A 19677-nucleotide genomic window follows, 5' to 3' on the forward strand; every position below is an offset into this window, starting at 1 on the left:
TCTAAATTTCTATACCCAAAAGCCTACTTTGATGTCTCACAAGTATCTCTGAATTATGTCTAAGAAAACTCTTCATTCTTGCCTATACCTCCTTAAATTATTCTACAAATCCCCAAGGTGATCCTAATAATTGGCCATGTTTGGAAAGTACTTCCAAGAACAGAGTTCTCTATCTATCTATAAACAGTGGACTAAACATAGTTTAAAAAAAAAAAATCTAAGTGCAATGTGAGAATAACTTTGAAGGTATTTTCTATAGGCTCCTATATAAAAATTTGATTTATCCAAGTGACATATTTGGAAGTCTGCATTCTGTCTCCACTCTCATTGCTTCTACATTAACTTACACACTCACACCCCTTAATTTCTTCCTTGAATCACTGCAGTGTCTTCCGGTCTAATCTTCCTTCCTGCACTGTTACTTCTCTCCAATCCATCTCTAATTGGCTGCAGGAAGATTTTTTTAAAAAACAAATCTAGGGGATTCCTAGGTGGTGCAGTGGTTAAGAATCTGCCTGCCAATGCAGGGGACACGGGTTCAATCCCTGCCCCAGGAAGATACCACGTGGCAAGGAGCAACTAAGCCCGTGTGCCACAACTATTGAGCCTGCGCTTTAGAGCCCGTGAGCCACAACTGTTGAGCCCATGTGCTGCAACTACTGAAGCCCACGCACCTAGAGCCCGTGTTCTGCAACAAGAGAAGCCACAGCAGTAAGGAGCCCGCGCACGACAATGAAGAGTAGCCCCCACTCACCACAACTAAAAGAAAGCCCGCTCACAGCAAAAAAGACCCAACACAGCCAGTAAAGTAAATTAATTAATTAATTAATTTTTAAAAAAACAACAAATCTAGTTGAACCCAGTGACAGGAAAAGAATAAAGATGCAGATGCAGAGAATGGACTTGAGGACACGTGGCGGTGGGGGGGACAAAGGGGAAGCTGGGACGAAGTGAGAGAGTAGCATTGACATATATACACTACCAAATGTAAAACATAGCTAGTGGGAAGCTGCTGCATATCAGAGGGAGATCGACTTGCTGATAGGTGATGACTTAGAGGGCTGGGACAGGTAAGGTGGGAAGGAGTCACGGCAGGGAGGGGATATGGGGATATATGTATAAATACAGCTGATTCACTTTGTTGTACAGCAGAAACTGGCACAATAGTGTAAAGCAATTATACTCCAATAAAGAGCTTAAAAACAAAGATGTGAAATCAAAGAAAAAAAAAACCCACAAATCTAGTAATGCCACTCACTTCCTCAAAATCTTTTAGGACTTCCTATTGCTTTAGGATAAAATGCAAGTTCATTATAACGACATATGAACCTCTTGATGTTATAGCTTTTTTCCTTCTCCAGGATGCCCTCTAATCACTAACCTGTACTCCAGCCATGCTCAACCATTTAAAGTTCCCCCAAAACACCATGTTTTGTCAACCTTGGCCTCCATTTTTTCCATCATTCATTTATTCAACAAATTTTTTTTGAGCACCTGCTCTATATTAGGCACAGCTGTAGGTCCTGAACATTCAACAGTGAACGTAAGTGTTTCTTTGTTGAGCTAATGTTCTTGTGAAGCAATACACATAAGTAAAGTTGTTTTACATTGTGGAAAATGCTAGAAAGGAAATCAAGTAGGAAGACAAGCTGGGAAGCAGCTGGGGCAAGGAGAGAGGGCAGGAAGAATATATCCTGTAGATAAAGGGGGGGGTGTCTTCTCTGGGGAGGTGATGTCTGAGCTGAAAACTGGATGAAAAGAGGTCAACCATATCGAGAGCTGGGATTACTAGTGGGAATAATAAGCACATTGTCTCTGAGAAGACAAAGGAAAAAAAAACAAAAAACAAAAGCCAGAAAGAAAGTCAGAGTAGGTGACAAGAACAAGGACGCAGATGCAGAGAATGGATGGAGAACTCGAGGTCTGGGAGGGGGCTGGGGGTGAAGGGGAAGCTGAGATGAAGCGAGAGAGTAGCACAGACACAAATATACTACAAACTGTAAAACAGATAGCCAGTGGGAAGTTGTTGTATAACAAAGGGAGTTCAACTCAAGGATGGAGGATGCCTTGGAGGACTGGGACAGGGAGGGTGGGGGGGGGTTGAGGGAGGGGGGAATGCAGGGTTGTGTGTATGGAAACAGATGATTGGACTTGGTGTACCCTCCCCAAAATAATAAATGAATAAATTAAATTAAAAAAAAAAGAAAGTAGGCGGAAGTAAGGTGAACAAAGAGAAGAGTGTTAAAAAGTGAGGTTGGGGAGGCAGGCAAGGGGCCACATCATCCAAAAAACAGGGTTTTTTTTTTTTTTTTGTAATTTTAAGAGTTGAGGGAAAATGAGTGACTAATAAAAGGTACAGCGTTTCTTTTGGGGGTGATGAAATGTTCTAAAATTGACTAGTAAGGATTGGACAGTTCTGAATATCCTAAAAGCCACTGAACGGTACACTTTAAGTGGGTGGATGGTATGTGAATGTTTTGTTGGAGCTGTTAGAAAAAAATTAAATAGCCTCATGTGGCTAGTGTCTACTATATTGTGTCACACAGCTCTTCTCCCTGGTTTATCAACAATTTTTTTTTTTGGCCATATCCTATGACATGTGGGATCTTAGTTCCCCAACCAGGGACTGAACCCATGCCCCCAGCATTTGAAGCACAGAGTCAACCACTGGACCACCAGGGAAGTCCCAATCAACAATTTCAATGATCACTCACACCTCTAGCAAGACATTTCAACTGATAAATGAAAAGATGGTCAAAAGGTATAAACTTCTAGCTGTAAAATGAATAAGTCATGGGGGTGTAATGAACAGCGTGGTGACTATAGTTAATAACACTGTATTGCATATTTGAAAGTTGCTAGGAGAGTAGATTTTAAAATTCTCATCACAAGAAAAATTTGTAATTATATATGGTGACAGATATTAAGTAGACTTGTGATCATTTTGTGATATACACAATATTGGAATCATCTAAAAAAAAAAAGCACTTCAACTAAGCCCCAGATTTATAATATGCAACTGCTATAGGATATTTACATCCAGGCTTCATACAAAAATCTCAAATAACAGTCTGGGACCAAATACTTTGCCAAACCTGTTTTCTCTCCTCTCTTCCCTTCTTAAGATGATGTTGTAACCATCCACCCAGGCATCCAACTGAAATCTAGCAATAAACCTAGACATACCTGCTTCTCTCTCTCCACCCATCCCCCAGCATCTTATCAGTCACCATCAATTCTACCTCCCAGATATGCCTGAAACTTGTTCTCTCTTCTCAATTCTCATTTCCACCGCCTTCGTTTGGGCTTTCATCTTTTTTCTTCTCTCATATGGACTTAATATCTTAACTGATCTTTCTACCATCAGTTCTGCCCACTCCAATCCACCTGCTACTGTCAAAGGCATTGTTATAAGATGCAATCCTCATTGCATCTCTCGTTGCTACTTAAAACTCTTCTCTGACTTCCTATTATACGATAAAATCTTGCTCCTCATCATGCTATGTAGAACTCTTCATAACGTAGGCTCTGCCTACCTTCCAGCCTTTTAATCTCTCATTGCCAAAGCATTTTACATTCTATCCATAATGAACTAGTCAGAGTTTTCCAAATACACAAAGCTTCCAGACACACCCAGGTTTTAGCTCATGTTCTCCTCTGACCTCTTTTCTCCATCCCCTAGATGTTATCTCTTATTGGAAGCTTTCCTTTGCTATTCTCTCCTCCCTCCCCCACTCACCATGAATAATCATTTTCCATCTTCTTAGCTACCTTTGTACTTTGTGCAAACATTTATTTATTATTTTTCCTCTCACTTCCAAAATGTTTTTAGAATGAACATATTTTGTCTATAGCTGCATTTATCTATTTCTATCCCTCTGTATAGTCATTTTTATTATCTGTCTTTTTCACCTATAAGACTAGGCTCCTGAGGGCAGAAACTTTGTCTTTCATCTCTGTATATCCTGTTCGTGTACAAAATAATAAGGGTTAGTATGTTGTCTGAATCTCAGTAGATGCTAAAAATGCCTATTCTTCATTTTTTTTTTTAAATCCTGTTAACCTAAGAAGAGAAGCAATTTTCCTTAACTGGATAATGAGTATCTACAAAAAACCAGCCGCAAACACTATTCTTGATAGTGAAATAGTTACATTCCCACTAAAGTCAGCAACCAGACGAATATGCTCCTGTTCAACAATATCACTGCTTTTATTCAACGTTATTCTGTAAGTCCTAGACAGTGAAAGACATAAGTCTTCAGGGATACAAATGTTGCATAGAAAGAAAAAAAAATCTATCTAGAAAACTCAGCATAACTGGGGGAAAAAAAAACCCTCCTGAAGTTAATAAAAGCTTTTAACAGATAGAGACACTAAGACCTAAGACTCTTACTGCTGTCTTGCTTTCCTGAAAGCAGGTTTCTTTTTGTGTACCACAGCTCTACACTCCTTTTGTTGTTTTTATTGATGACATCCCTTTCCTTGATGATTCCATGCTTCTCAGAATCAGTGATCTGGGGATGTAATGCACAGCACGGTGACTGTAGTAATAATCCGGGCCTGGGAAGAATCATAAAACGGGAAAACTCTAAGCAAAGGGAAGATGAATCATTACTTCCTAGCACTAATCTGCGACCTCACCAATAAACAGTCCCACTATCTTCTGAATTCTTAAAACCTATCTGGACTCAAAAAGTCATTGGGCACCTGGAATGTTCTGCTTTGTATTACAGCCTTTTTAGAACCTTCTGTTCTGTTTGACAATTGTAGATGTACTGAACAACAGAGATGGGACTAAAATGATCTCAAAAGTTAAAATTTAGCAATATTTAAAATGAGACTATTGGTTCCATCAAATCCTCTGTGGATCAAGATAAGGTTAAATTAATACATGCAATGTCTTGTATTAGATAACTAGAGGATAGAGAAGTCTTGGGATTTTCATTGTTTACAATCTTACTATGAGTCAACAATTTAATGTGGCTGAAAGAAGCTAGTAGGGTGTATATTAATAGCATTGCAGTGGGCAAAATAAGAGAGGCAATGCTTCAAACTGCACTCTGCACACCCAGAACATTTTGTTCAGTTCTGTGTATCCCATTTTAAAAGAACATTGACTAACAGGACTGTCTTTGGAAGAGAACAGCTGAGATATATTAAAATTATCTCTTAAAGGATTGTTGAAAGGACTGGAGACGTCTATCCTGGAGAGCAAAGACAAGGGAGACATTATGACAGCCTTCAATATATGAGAGATTGTCATGTAGAGGATTCTAAACCCAAATAGCCTCAGAGGATAGTGGACAGAGGTCCAAAAAAAGCAGGTTTAGGTGTATCTAATAGTAATGTGTTTAGAAATGGAGGGGGCTGTCTTGGGCAGTATTAAGTTCCTCATCACTAAAGATGTTCAAAAACAGATTATTTGGTTATTCATTTGGTGCATAAATGATTCCAGGATCCTCTGAGTCCCTGGTGCATTCTATGATAGAAGACCATATAATGGTCAGTATGACCAATCCGTATGAAAAGAATCTTGAAAAGAGATCCAAGGAGTTCTCAGCAAATAAAGAGAAGTATCTAACAAAAGATGATTTAAGACTACCCTGATTTCAAGCACAACATTTTGTCTAATTTACTGGCTGAGATATACTATCAATAGAGAATATGAGGCTGAACAGGATATGGGACCAATTTTGCAAGGCTTTTTGTATTTGTATATATGATTAAAAGATATTAATCTGTAAAAATGATGTTTGAAAGGTGATAGATAAGAAAATCCAAGATAAGTAAAAAAAAAAAAATAATAAAGCTAAAGACATCAAAAGGTGAAGGTATATTCAGATCTCAGATCTGAATAAGAAGTTGGTCATAAGGGCTTCCCTGGTGGCACAGTGGTTAAGAATCCGCTTGCCAATGCAGGGGACATGGGTTTGAGCCCTGGTCCAGGAAGATCCCACATGCAGACATGTCGCGGAGCAACTAAGCCTGTGCGCCACAACTGCTGAGCCTGTGCTCTAGACCCTGCAAGCCACAACTACTGAGCCTGCATGCCACAACTACTGAAGCCTGAACGCCTAAAGCCCGTGCTCCACAATAAGAGAAGCCATCACAATGAGAAACCTGTGCACTGCAACAAAGGTTAGCCCCTGCTCTCGGCAACTAGAGAAAGCCCGTGAGCAGCAACGAAAACCCAACGCAAGCAAAAATAAAATAATTAATTAATTAATTAATTAAATGTCTTTCACCACACCATGGAATCTAAAAAAAAAAAAAGTTGGTCATGAAAACCTGGGAGAAAATTATGGAAGGCAAAGGGAAAGTGCAAACAGATAAAAGATGTGAAATAAGGATACAGTCTGCAAGAAGCTTGTAATACAAAAGACAAAATAGGTAATTACAGTATAAAATGATGTCTAAAAGTGATAAATATAAGATGTTAACAATGCAATGATAATACAAGGTATAGGTTGTACTAGTATTTTCTTTTTTTGTTTGTTTTAATTGGAGTAAGTCATTGCTTTACTGATCATTTACTTTATAAAATAAAAAATAGGCATGTAAGGGTCTCAGATATCATCTAAATTCAAAGAAATATAGATGTCCAAGTTAATCAGTTTGGAGAGCAAATGTAATTTGGTTTGGTTTATTTAAAACAGGTCACAAACAGAATGATGTTTCAAATTTAGAAGATAACAGTATTGAAATATCCCTTTACCTTATCTTAAAGTTGAACATTTTGTCCAAAGGGAATTTAATGGGACAAAAAGTAGGTTTCTCATGTGTGTGGAGAGAGATTGACAGACGTTTTATTTCAACTATTAAATTCTTAGTGATGACTATGATATTGGAAAGGAAAATGAATCAAGGAGAACCTATTATTTCTAGCCATCAATTTACTGGAACAACTCTGTGAACTTTTCCCAAAAGCAGTGACAGACTAATAGCATCTAAGAGGAAGAAGCTCTGCCAAAGAAGATGATGCTGTTGGTTTCATTGTGCTTGATAAAGAGCAAGGGTGATCACAATAGAAATGCTCATAAATTGGTAATGATGCTGGGACAGTTTCCACGCTAGTGGCAGCTGCAGCCTCCATGCCCTCCTCGGTCACCTCCACACAGAACTTGTGCAGGATTTAAGACACCATTTTGAACTAAGGGAAATGCAAATCCACATCACTCTTTTATTTTTTTTTAACAAATAAATTGATTGATTGATTGATTGATTGGCTGTGTTGGGTCTTTGTTGGTGCACGGGGACCTTCTCTAGTTGTGGAGAGTGGGGCTACTATTCGTTGAGGTGCGCGGCTTCTCTTTGTTGTGGAGCATGGGCTCTAGGCACGCAGGCTTCAGTAGTTGTGGCACATGGGCTCAATAGTTGTGGCTCACAGGCTCTAGAGTGCAGTCTCAGTAGTTGTGGCACACGGGCTTAGTTGCCCCATGGCATATGGTATCTTCCTGGATCAGGGATTGAACTTGTGTCCCCTGCATTGGCAGGTGGATTCTTAACCACTGTACCACCAGGGAAGCCCCCAGATCCACATCCCTCTTGTTCATGTTCTGTGAGCTTGCCCAGGCTCTTAATTTCTCAGTGGTGAGCTTATCTTCAAGCTCCTGCAGACCATTTACCTCATTCGGCGGCAGCAAAGTCATGCTTGGATCAGCACGATCAGTCATGCTGGGATCAGCAGAATCAGGCTTGCTTTGTATGGTGTTTCCGGGATCTTGGCTTGCACATCCTTCAGGAAGGTGAAATGAAAGGACTTGCTTTGTTTCATCAACTGCATGGATTTGCTCACATCCTTGTTCAGCCAAGATTCTCCCTCTTCAGTATTTTCTTTATCAAGGTGCTGGTCCCACTACCCTTTGAAACAGGCTGTGTCCACCAGAGCCAGGATGGCAGAGCTGCCGAGAGAGCCCTTGGGAAATGGATCCTTGATTTTTTTTTTTCCATTCATTTGGCTTTCGACCCCGGAGTTAATCTTTTTACTTTCTTCTACAGCATGTACAAAATTAGCATATTTCACACTGACTAGGTAAAATTTCTTAATATTATTCAAGTCCTCCTGAAGAAATTGATACATCATTTCTCCATAGAGTCTGTTGGCTGATGTTCAATTCAATATATATCAGTGGGTTTCTTTAATTTAGTCAGAAGCTTTTGAAATTGGAGATACACATTTCCTGACTTCTCAGCATGATATACTGTAGCTCTTAATTTTGTGTTCATTAAAGTAAAGGACCTTAATTTTGAATGCAGCGTTTTCTCAGGCCTCAACAGAGAGTAGGCCTGAAGCTGATGAGATACTGACAGGGAAAAAGAAAACATTGTCTTCTTTTGACTTTTTGAACTTATGAAATAGTTCAAATGCAAATTGGATGCTTGCTTCACTGAGTTATGTGCTAGTATTTTCAAACTAAAGACCATTATGCTCTTAATTTTTTGATCCATATTTTTCATCTCAAGCTTTTCTTTTCCATGAATTATTGAACTGTAGAATTTTTGCTGATATTTTTAAATGATATTCTTTTTAAACTTTGAAATAGTACATATTCACTAAAGATATTTTCACAGTGTACATAATTTTTTTTTTTTTGGCCACATTGCATGGCATGCAGAACTCCTCCGAGCAGGGATTGAATCTGTGCCCCCCATAGTGGAAGCACCGAGTCTTAACCACTGGACCACCGGGAAAGTCCCACATAAACTTTTTAGTAGTGCTTTCCACAATCACCATTTTCTTTTTTAGTATCTGCTAAGTATGGCCATCATGACAACATTTATAATTACGGTTTTCCCTGTACTGCCTTCTATAACAAAGAGGCACAGCTAAGAGTAGAGAACTGTTATCAATAGCACTACGATGTACATGATTTTAAAAATCTGTATACAGTAAGACACTGAAGAATTTTTAAACTTTGTAGTAGCTAGTCTCCAAAGATTGCCCATTGATTAGGTTCCTAGAGCTACTGTCACAAATGACCACAAACTGGGTGGATTGAAGCAACAGAAATTTATTCTCTCACAGTACTGGAGATCAGAAGTCAAAAATCAAGGTGTTGGCAGGGTTGGTTCCATTTGAAGGCTCTGAGGTGTTACAGGGAAGAGCTAAATCAGGCTCCATGTTAGATCTGTTTGTTTTACATTAACCTTTGTATTCTATTCCTTTTGCTATAAGTTTAGAATGTTGCTTTATAGCCTGAAATATACAGGATAGCCCATTCTTGAACCTCTGATCTTTAAAAGTATAACACTTTCCCACTCACTAAAGTTGCAGAACAAAGAATAACATTTGCCTTGTTGGAGGTTTACAGGAACATCGTGACCTGACCTACATGGACAGCTGCAAGAACAAAGGATTCTGGTACCAGGAAGTCTGCAATAACCAACAACACCCCCTCCCCTTTTTAGTATAAAAGAATCCTGAATTCTAACTCAGGCAAGATGGTTTTTTGACAGACACGAGTCTGCCATCTTCTCGGTTTTCTGGCTTTCCAAATAAAGTTGTATTCCTTGCCTCAGTACCTCGTCTCCGATTTATTGGTCTGCTGTGCGGCGAGCAGAGTGATCTTGGAATTGGTAACAGAGGGAGACCATTTCATATGTCTCTCCTCCCTTCTGGTTGTTTCCAGTAATACTTGACATCCCTTAGCTTGTGGCTGATTCGCTCCAATGTCTGCCTCTGTCTTCACATCTCCTTTCCCCCTTGCGTTAAATCTCCCTCTCCTTTCGAGGATGATATCGCGAGATTCTTAACTTTATTACATATGCAAAGACTCTATTTTCAAAAAGTCACATTTACAGGTGCTGGGGGCTAGGACTTGGACAAATCTTTTCCAGAGGACACAATTCCACCCACTATGGTCTCCAGTGAACCAAACCTCCTGGTATTCATGCCTTTGTATTGTTCCCTCTTTTGTATCTGGGCGGGTCCTGTGACTCATTGGTCACCAATCTAGTGCCAAAGAACTGATACTGTGTGACTCCCAAAGATAGATCAGGAGAAGGCTTACAGTCTTCATCTTGATCTTTTGGAACCCCCACTCTTGGGGCAGCCAGCCACCACTTATAAAGTCTTAGTACCCTGCTTGAGGTATTGCATGGAAAGGACTTGAGAAAATGTGGAGAGTAAGCCGGGTCCAGCTGAGCCCAGGCTTCCAGACTTCCCATCCTAAGCACCAGGTGAGTGAAGTTCTTTTGCAATTTCAACCACCCTAACCTCCAGTTAAATAGCACCAAATGACCCCACTTGAAGTTACTTGGGACTTCTATTGATTACTCGGCCAAGGACAGTCCAAATTCCCAACCTACAAAAGTATGAGATATAATAAAATGGTGCTATTGCTTGAAGCCACTAAATTTTGTGGTGGTTTGTTAACAGCAAGAGATAAACAGAAAAACATAGTTTGAATTTTTATTTTTCTATTGAAAATAAATCACATATTAAAATAAGGAGACCAATAATAGTTACATAAATTTAATTGTAAAGAACCAATTTCTAACTAAAGCATCAGGAATCCTGTTAGATAAGGAACTAGGCTAAATTATTCCTTCTCCAGTCCTTACAAGTCCATAAGTGCACTTTACATTTAACTCATGTATTTAGTTTTGTCTTCAAGCATGTTAATAGGGGGGTTATTGAGCAAGCATAGTGTATTCTAGGTTGCTTTACATGCATTTATCCACTCATTCATTCAATTCAGCGTTTACTGAAACACTTCTATAAGCCAAGCACAGTGAATAATGTTGGAGACCCAACGATGAATAATGCATAGCTCTTGGCATTGGAGAACTAAGGCTCAGTGATGTTAGTGGGTTTATATCAGAATATGTATTTGAAAGATTCTCCAAAGCAGGATCTACAAAGATTTCTTTAAGAAATAAATCGACTTTCCCTCCAGTGATGAAAAATCAGATCTTTGAATAGTTCACTTCTTCTTATTGGCCTGGGCTCGGTCTGCATACCTTCTCAAAGAGGACTTCTTTGACAACTGTATCCGAGGTCCCCCTTCTCTGATTTCATCCCTTTTAATCCTATCATATCCTTTAACTATTTTCATAAAACGTATTGTTTTTTGAAATTAGCTGGTTTATTTTCTGCCTCATCCCACTATAATGTAAGCTCCATGAATTTGGAGACCTTATTTTTGTTCACTACATATTCCTAGTACAAAGAACACTGCCTGGCACATAGTTAAAATGTTAACTTAAAAAATGTTGTTGAAACCCAATCAAAAAATGGGCAGAAGACCTAAACAGGCATTTCTCCAAAGAAGACATAAGGATGGCCAAGAGGCACATGAAAAGCTGCTCAACATCACTAATTATGAGAGAAATGCACATCAAAATTACAATGAGGTATCACCTCACACTGGTTAGAATGGGCATCATCAGAAAATCTACAAACAGTAAATGCTGGAGAGGGTGTGGAGAGAAGGGAACACTCTTGCACTGTTGGTGGGAATGTAAGTTGATACAGCCACTATAGAGAACAGTATGGAGGTTCCTTGAAAAACTGAAAATAGAACTACCATATGACCCAGCAATCCCACTGCTGGGCGTATACCCAGAGAGCACCATAATTCAAAAAGACACATGCACTCCAATGTTCATGGCAGCACTATTTACAATAGCCAGGACATGGAAGCAACCTAAATGTCCATCAACAGATGAATGGATAAAGAAGATGTGGCACATATATACAATGGAATATTACTCAGCTGTAAAAAGCAATGAAACTGGGACATTTGTAGAGATGTGGATGGACCTAGAGACTGTCATACAGAGTGAAGTGAGTCAGAAAGAGAAAAACAAATATCGTATATTAACACGTATATGTGGACTATAGAAAAATGGTACAAATCAACCGGTTTGCAAGGCAGAAATAGAGACACAGATGTAGAGAACAAACATATGGACACCAAGTGGGGAAAGCGGGGTGGGTTGGGGGGGGGGGATGAACTGGGAGATTGGGATACCAAACTGTACACTCTAAATATATGCAATTTTTTGTAAAAAATAAAAAAATAAAAAGTTAAAAAAAAAAAAGATCCTGCATGCTGCAACTAAGACCCAGCACAGCCTAAATAAATAAAATAAAATAAAGTAAAATAATTAAATTAAATAATTAAAAATAAAAAAATAAAAAATGTTGTTGAATGAACAATGTACCAAAATTACTGTAATATGAGTTGAAACCTTTTATGATGCCCTGTCTATAAGACACCTTGAGAATGTCTCTGCATTTAATTTAATTTAATTAAATTAATTTAATTTGATTCTGGTCTCTGGATTAGCACAGTTGTGCTTTCCTCATCATATAGTAAATATTTTTCCTCTTGGCTTTGGTTCCAAGTCTTTAGCTCATTCCAAGAAGGTGAATAGGGTTTCATGCCATCTGCTTAGTGTTCTAGCTTCTCTCTTGATGTCACCTTCCTTTTACATTCTTATTATCTGCTTTCCTCAATTAAAATGATTTGTTTTATAATGTTTTTAAGTGACGCATTGAAGGATTTACTCCTCAGAACAAGATGAGGCAATATAAGTAAATAAGTATGATTTAAACTTGGTAAGATCCCAGGTGACTTTCTGCTTTCCATTTTGCAAGTCTCTCATAGACCTGGTTTCCTGATATCCCTCAAACTATCTAGTCACAGAGCAAGCCCACAGTTCTGCATTTGCCCCAAAATGGGATGAATAAAACCAATTTTAGTTTGTTAGTGAGTCACTAATAGGCAAAAATGTGTAACGTTTTGCTCTGAAACCCTTTCCAGGCACTTGTGGCAGTGCTTTCCACAAGGACAGCTCTTTAGCTCCTGGCCCAAAGCTCTTGCCTCTTCCCCTTTGCTCAGCAAAAGCCAAACAATAAAAAGAAACATTCAATATTTAATTTATTCTTTGTTCTAAGAATAAGAATTAACATATAGTTGCAAGAGTACCTAACTTTTGTAAGGTAAAAGATGTGGCTTCGTGTCCTTTTCCCTGTATCAGTTATGATAGAGTAGGAAGGACCCCCACTATGTGCCAGGCACTGTGGGGAGTCCAAGCACGTTGAAGATAAGGTTTCAGCAAACAAGAATGTGGAGAGCTAGCAGAGTGTGCGGAAGAGAAATCAATTCCAACAAAGAGAGGTAGAAAGCCACAGTGTGGTGTTCATAGAATCACCTGGAGAACCTGATGAGATTATGGATCCCATCCCTACCAATTCTAATAGGAAAGTAAGGGTAAGGGGACCAGTCCTGTTCTGATGCAGGTACCTTACCTATTCTGGAGGATGGCCATGCATAAGACGTAGCCATCTTTGGTGATGGGTTGGGACAGGCACAGATAACGCCCCTATAGTTGCATTACGTACTCAAGGCTCATATTTAATTTAAGCAGCACTCACTCCCTAGTGAAAACAAAGATGTCTTGGGAGGTTGAGATTTTTTTTTGTTGTTATCAGTCCTTGGCCCTTACAGCTCTAATACCAGCCCCTGGAGTGTGATTGCAGAACACCCACCAGCACACATGCCACACGGTTTAAGGGGAGGACAGATGACCCTCTAAAAAGCACGCTTGCACAGCCCAGGCAAAGAGAGCCAAGGCAAACTGGGGCAATGGCTTTTAGCAATGTCTTTTAAACAACAAATCCTTTATTTTTCAAGTATGAAAATAACTCTTGAAAACACAGTCTTCTTTTGAAAAAACTGAGGAAACATTAGAAAAACCTCTCCCATTCCCAGTGTAAACATGCTGTTTTTCTACATGCTTCTAGGACTTTTTTTATGTTTACATACACCCCACCACACCCCGACAGTATGATCTTGTGTGGCTTGGCATGGAGAGGCTTGAAGCAGGGTTACACTTCCCAGCCAGAGATGGAGGTTGGGTCACAGCAGTGAGAGCACTGAATCCTAGCCACTAGACCAGCGGTCAGTGACAAGGCCTTGGCCCTGCGGCTTTGTAGTGAAACAAGTCAAGTATTTATTAGGAGGAAAAGGGTACAGTACATGTGGCTAGACACACAGGTGGACTTGATAGCCATGCCCTTGTGGTAGTTTAAATCACTTACAACGCACATTTCTTCCTGGTTTCCTTTGGTCAATCATTCCGATTTGCCTGGCTCTGAGTCCGTATTTAGTTTAACTCAGGCTCCTCCCATGTGCACATGCAGCTCTCAGCCCAGATGGATTCCAGTGAAGAGGCTTATTGGTAGTTTGGCATCACTCCCCCTTTGACCACCAAAGAACTTTCTAGTCAGGAAGGTCTCCTTGACTTCGAGAATGAGAAATAGGTGGTCTTATGTTTTACCTGCACAGGGCCCAGCCTCCTCTTTTGATTGTCCTGCTATTGATATTCTGGAGTTTCTGTACACAGAAGATAAATTCCAATTGCTCACCCTGGGGAGGCCCATCTATCTCCTGCCTCAAATCTCCCCTGAGAGACATAGACCCCAAGAAATCTTTATTGGGAAGATGAAGGGCGAAGGTCTGTTTTCTGTAGCTTCTTCAGGCTGGCAAGGGGCTTGTAGACCCTAACTAGTTGGGGTCACGGAGCTCTCTCCCTGTGTCATTAAGGGGCCCCAGGGTGACTTCCGTTGTTATTTTAGCGGGATCTGCTGTAGGGAGTGGCTGGAGTCCCTGTAGCACCATTGTCCCTAGAGAAAACAAACTAAATAATTAGATTAGAGACATAGGGGCTAAAGACTAGTAAAAGACTATTATAATCAGAGGCTCAAGCAAGGCTAAGAATCTGGTTATACAAGGTCAGCATGTTTTTGTTAATCTCAGGCTTAAAATTTTAGTATATTTCTCTGTTTCTAAAATGGAAGGGGTGAACCTGTTGGTCCCAGGCCTCCTTCTTGGACTGAAAGGTCTTAGTTGCAGACCTGCAATAGTATGGAAAACAACAGAGCACTAGGTAAAATATAACATAGATCAGTATGGCTGAAATGAGGCTATAAGAAAATGGAAACTCTTGTCAGAAAGTTTTTAATACCTTGTGGGATCCAGGAGAACAAGTTAGACAACCAGTTTTCAATTTCCCCACCCATATTGAACAATGAGGATTAGTGGTTAACTGTCTGCTGAAGCCAGGTGGCTTGCTGTTGAATTTTCTCATTGTCGGTTTCTACCTGGGAAGAGGTGTTACTGTATGTGCAACAAGAAGTGTTGGCAACTGCATATACCCCTCCTTGTTCTGCCAACAGGTAATCCAGGGCCAGTTGGTTGTCAAGTACCACCTTGGCCAACGAATCTAGAGACTTCTGTAAATTAGTAAGAGAGTTAGCAGTACTGTTAGCTATGCCAGTAAGACTACAGTAAGACTACGAGACAAGTTTTGAAGGACATGTTGGTGGGCGGCTGCTCCCCACACAGTAACAAGGTGTACCCAAAGAAATAGGCGTCTCCATCTGGGATGCCACCAGGTAAATCTCGAGTTAATCAAGTGAACAGTTTTAATAAACTAGCCCAGTGCTTGGATTCGTTTAAGGTGTGGATTGAGAAAGGGGTAATCAAGGTTCCCAGCATACACTGTGTGGGCATGGAATTATTGTGTAGGCAATTAGTGGCCCATGGCTTTTTTTACCTACCTGGCATATGAAAATATAACCTGGCGGGGCACAATAGACTAACTTGCCCAAGGTTTTAAAACTTGGCCATCCGATTCTATTGTTATGGAAATGTTCTCCAGCTACAAACCCAACGTGTTCCATCCAGGGTTTTCTATGGCCTCGTCTGTTAGGTCAGGCCTACAGGCATAGACCTGGTCAAGGGTTTTGAGGCAAGAATGCGTTAGCTCTGGGCTTTTGGCAGGCATTAATGTAGTGGGGTTAAGAGTGTGGCAAGTTTTGAGGGTTAGCTCTGGGCAGTCAAGGAGCAAAGCCTAGTACTAAATAAGGTAGCCTCCAGTTGGCCAGTGGTGGCCTTTTATCTCTAGAATCCCTTGCACTTGATAAGGGGTCTGGACTTCCAAAGGCTGTCCAAAGGTGAGTTTGTTAGCTTCTTCCAGTAATAAAGTGGCTGCCACTACCTGGAGGCAGCCAGGCCAACCTCAGGTCACGGAGTCTAGTTGCTTGGAAAAGTGCCCTATAGGCTGAGGAACTTTCCCTAGCTTCTCTATAAGGACCCCCAGAGCTGTCTCCTGCTTCCCAGCCACATGCAAGATGAATGGCTTTTCCAAATTGGGGAGACCCAGAGCAGGGGCTCTGGTAAGGACCTGCTTGATATTATTAAAATCCTTTTCCTTGGTATACCTCAAAAACTGATACAAGAGTGTGAAGCAGTTATATTCCAATAAAGAGCTTAAAAAAAAAAAAAGCCTTTTCCTGTTCCCCATTCCAAACTAACGGTTTCGTATCTGGGCTGAACCCTGGAATCTAAATTCTACAGAACCCTGCCATGCTCAAAAAGGTATGGAGATGTTTCTTCATCTTTGGGGCGCTCAGGCCTAATATACCCTGTTTTCTATCTGGAGATAACTGTCTACTTCCAGGGTTTATAATACATCCCAGATATTTAACTTGAGATTTGTGCCTTTGTCTGAGAGACTCTGTAACCCCTGGCCCCAAGGAAATTAGGGACTTCAATAGTATTTTGGTCTGAGGCCTGCATGGTAGGCTACATATTAAAAGATCATCCACGTACTGTAGACTAGCACCTTCTTTTAGGTGTACTTCCCTCAGTTCCTTTCCTAGGGTCTGGGCGAACAAGTGCGGGCTGTCCCAACCCCCCTGAGGCAATACTGTCCGGGTGTATCCTTGCCTTTGGCCTGAATTGGCATTAGTCCACTTGAAGGCAAACATATATTGTGATGAGGGATAAGCTGGGATGCAAAAAAAGGCATCCTTGAGATTGAGTACAGTAAACCATTCAGCATCCTCAGGGATTTAGGCTAATATGTTATAAGGCTTGGCCAGGAGGAGATGTATAGGGACCACTGTGTTCTTTACTGCTCTAAGGTCCTGTACCATCTTATATTCCCCATTTGGCTTAACAACTGGCAGAGTAGGAGTACTGCACTGAGACTGGCAGGGCACCAAGAGGCCGTGCCTTAAGAATTTATCTACGAGGGGTTGTAAACCCTTCTTCACTTCCAGCTTTATGGGGTACTGTCTCTTGTTAGGGTAGACAGCTTCTGGCCTAAGGCTAATTCTTACAGGTTGGGCATTTATGGACCTTCCAGGGATTCCTTTGTCCCAAACTGAAGGATCCACTGCCTTTAGAATATGGCTGGGGATAGGATCTTGCTCTTCCGGCTGGTCTGTCTTAGTCAGAGTTAGGAGAAGGGGCTGCTTGGGGCCTCCTCACTGGAGTATGGCCCCAAGGGAGCTCAGAAGGTCTCTTCCCGGTAGTGGGGTTGGACACTCAGGCAAACTAAAAAGGCATACAAAATCACCCACTGCTCAAATTGACAAGTGAGAGGCCCAGTAAAATAATGGATGTGAGGCTTTCCATTGACACCAGTCACAGCACAGCTTTTGGAGGAAAGAGGTCCAGCGTGAGAAATTAAGAAAGAGTAAGTAGCTCCCGTATCAATTGAAAAAATCAATCTTCTTACCTGCTACGTCAAGGACCACCCGGGGCTCCTCAATGGAGATAGACATTTTACTGTGGGGAGCTGCCAGAATCCCTGGACTGCCTCAGCCATCCAGCATGGCCATCTCGGGAGCAGGAGCCCCCCGTCCCCTTCGGGACTGAGGGCAGTCCCTCTTCCAATGACCTGTTTATTTGCAGGCTGGGCATGGCCCGGGGTGCTCTTTCTGGCAATCTCGGGCCCAGTGGCTAGTTGACTTGCATTTGAAGCATTCCCCCTTGCTGGTCTTACCTCCAGATGGATAGTTGGACTTCTTGGCCCCCTTGGGTTGTCCTTAGGTTGCAAGGCATGGCTGACAGCAATGGCTACCAGTTTTGCATGAGGCCTTGCCTGTCTTTTCTCACATTGGCTTCTCTCTTCCTCCTCAGCTTCATCTCAATTATTAAATACCCCAAAGGCCATGTCTAGGAGTTGGGGCATGGGGGGTTGTGGGCCTAATTGTAACTTTTGGAGTTTATGCCTAATATCAGGGGTCGACTGGCTGATAATGTGTTGTCCCAACAGGGACTAATCTTCGGAAGTAGAGGGATCTATGTTGGTATACTTTCTAAAAGCCTCCACAAGCTGCCTGTAAAAGAGGGCTGGATTTTCTTTTTCTTCTTGGGTCACTCCTTTAACCTGCTCATAGTTAACTGACTTTTTGATACACTTTCTCATCTCTTCTAATACACATTGGATCATGTGCTTCCTGGCTTCTGTTCCCACCTGGAAATTATAATTCCAAGGAGGTTCCTGACTTGGGACTGCATCTCTACCCATAGCATAATGTTCAGGTTGGTCTCTGGCAAACTGGTCAGCGTGCCCCTGGGCTGCTGTCCAAATTCTGTAGATAGGATTACTTGCACATCTTTCAAAGTTAAGTCATAGATTAGAGTTAGGGCATGAAACTCTTCAACAAACTTACTAGGGTCTTCAAAAATTGGCCTAGTTTCTGTTTGCATTGGGCCAAGTCGGTTAAAGAGAAGGGCATGTGTACTCTGTCTCTTTGCCATTTGCCACTTCCCTAAGAGGGCATAATTTCCCTGATCCTTCGTGATAGGAAGCTCCACTGCAAGTTACCCCAGAGGAACTAGTCTCTCTTTCTTGGGGTAACGGAGAGTATGGAGGGACTTAGGGAGGTGGAGTTTGGGATCAGTTAGAGGGACCAGGAGAAGTAGGTGGCTCGGGAGAAGTAGGGACAGTGTCAGGAGTAGGAGGGAGCTAGGTTTCCCCCGAGGGACGGGAGAGTGTAGAAGGGGATCATCTAAAATGTCGGGAGAGTTTTCAGGTTCCTCAGATTTTGAATTACAACAGCCACATAGGGTGGGATTTTGGTAAAGGACTATGAAAGCCTGAATATACGAACCTCAGTCCACTTTCTCATCCTGTGGCAATAAATATCCAATTGCAGGATGGCATTATAATTTAGACACCTGTTTTCAGGCCATTTTTTTCCATTCCCCAATGTATACAAAGGCCAGGCACTGTTACAGAACTAATATTTTTCCTTTCTTAGCCCTTGTTTTTAAAAAATATTTCCAACTTTTAAGGATACACTCCAGACGTGTTTATTCTGGCTTGGAGGGGAATCCTCCCATGTTGGGTAACATACAACCAAGAACAAGAGAGCACTCCTAGAAATGGAATCTGGCATCCCGGAAACACTTACCAGGAGGCTTTAACTGGAAGAGATTCAGGGCATCCTCCAAATTCCCTTAGAACCTGATGGGGTTTCAAGCATCCTCTACTCTCCCATCAACTCCCGACCAGACGTCTCTGGTCTTCCTTGTTACCTTGCACAAGGTGTCCTCCCCTTGTGGCCTGGGGAGGACATTTGAACCAGCACAGACCGGTTGCCAGGATTTCCCTTATGAGGGATCCCTTGTCTATAGAGCTTATGTCCTATAATAAGTCTTCCTATGCTGGGGTGTATTCCTCATGACTGAGCATCTACAAAGTTTATAATTCGGGCTTCTGGGTAGCGGCCAGCCCTATAGGCTGCCTGTAGCAGTGTGCAGGCTGCCAAGGCCTGGAGTGAAGGGGGTCTGATAGCTGTAAAGAGGAACCCTTGGAGAAATTGGAGTTGGGCACTATGGAAGACGGCACAAGGTTCAAGCCTCAAGG

The 19677-nt window shown here is 41.4% G+C and overlaps 1 pseudogene; it reads right to left on the reverse strand.

Moving 5' to 3' along the window:
* Positions 1-4506: 4506 nt before the first annotated feature.
* On the reverse strand, positions 4507-17584 carry LOC130848860 (serpin B4-like; annotated as a pseudogene).
* Between the last annotated feature and the right edge of the window lie 2093 nt (positions 17585-19677).

Source organism: Hippopotamus amphibius, chromosome 3 (assembly GCF_030028045.1).
Source record: "Hippopotamus amphibius kiboko isolate mHipAmp2 chromosome 3, mHipAmp2.hap2, whole genome shotgun sequence".
In the NCBI taxonomy this organism is placed as follows: domain Eukaryota; kingdom Metazoa; phylum Chordata; class Mammalia; order Artiodactyla; family Hippopotamidae; genus Hippopotamus; species Hippopotamus amphibius.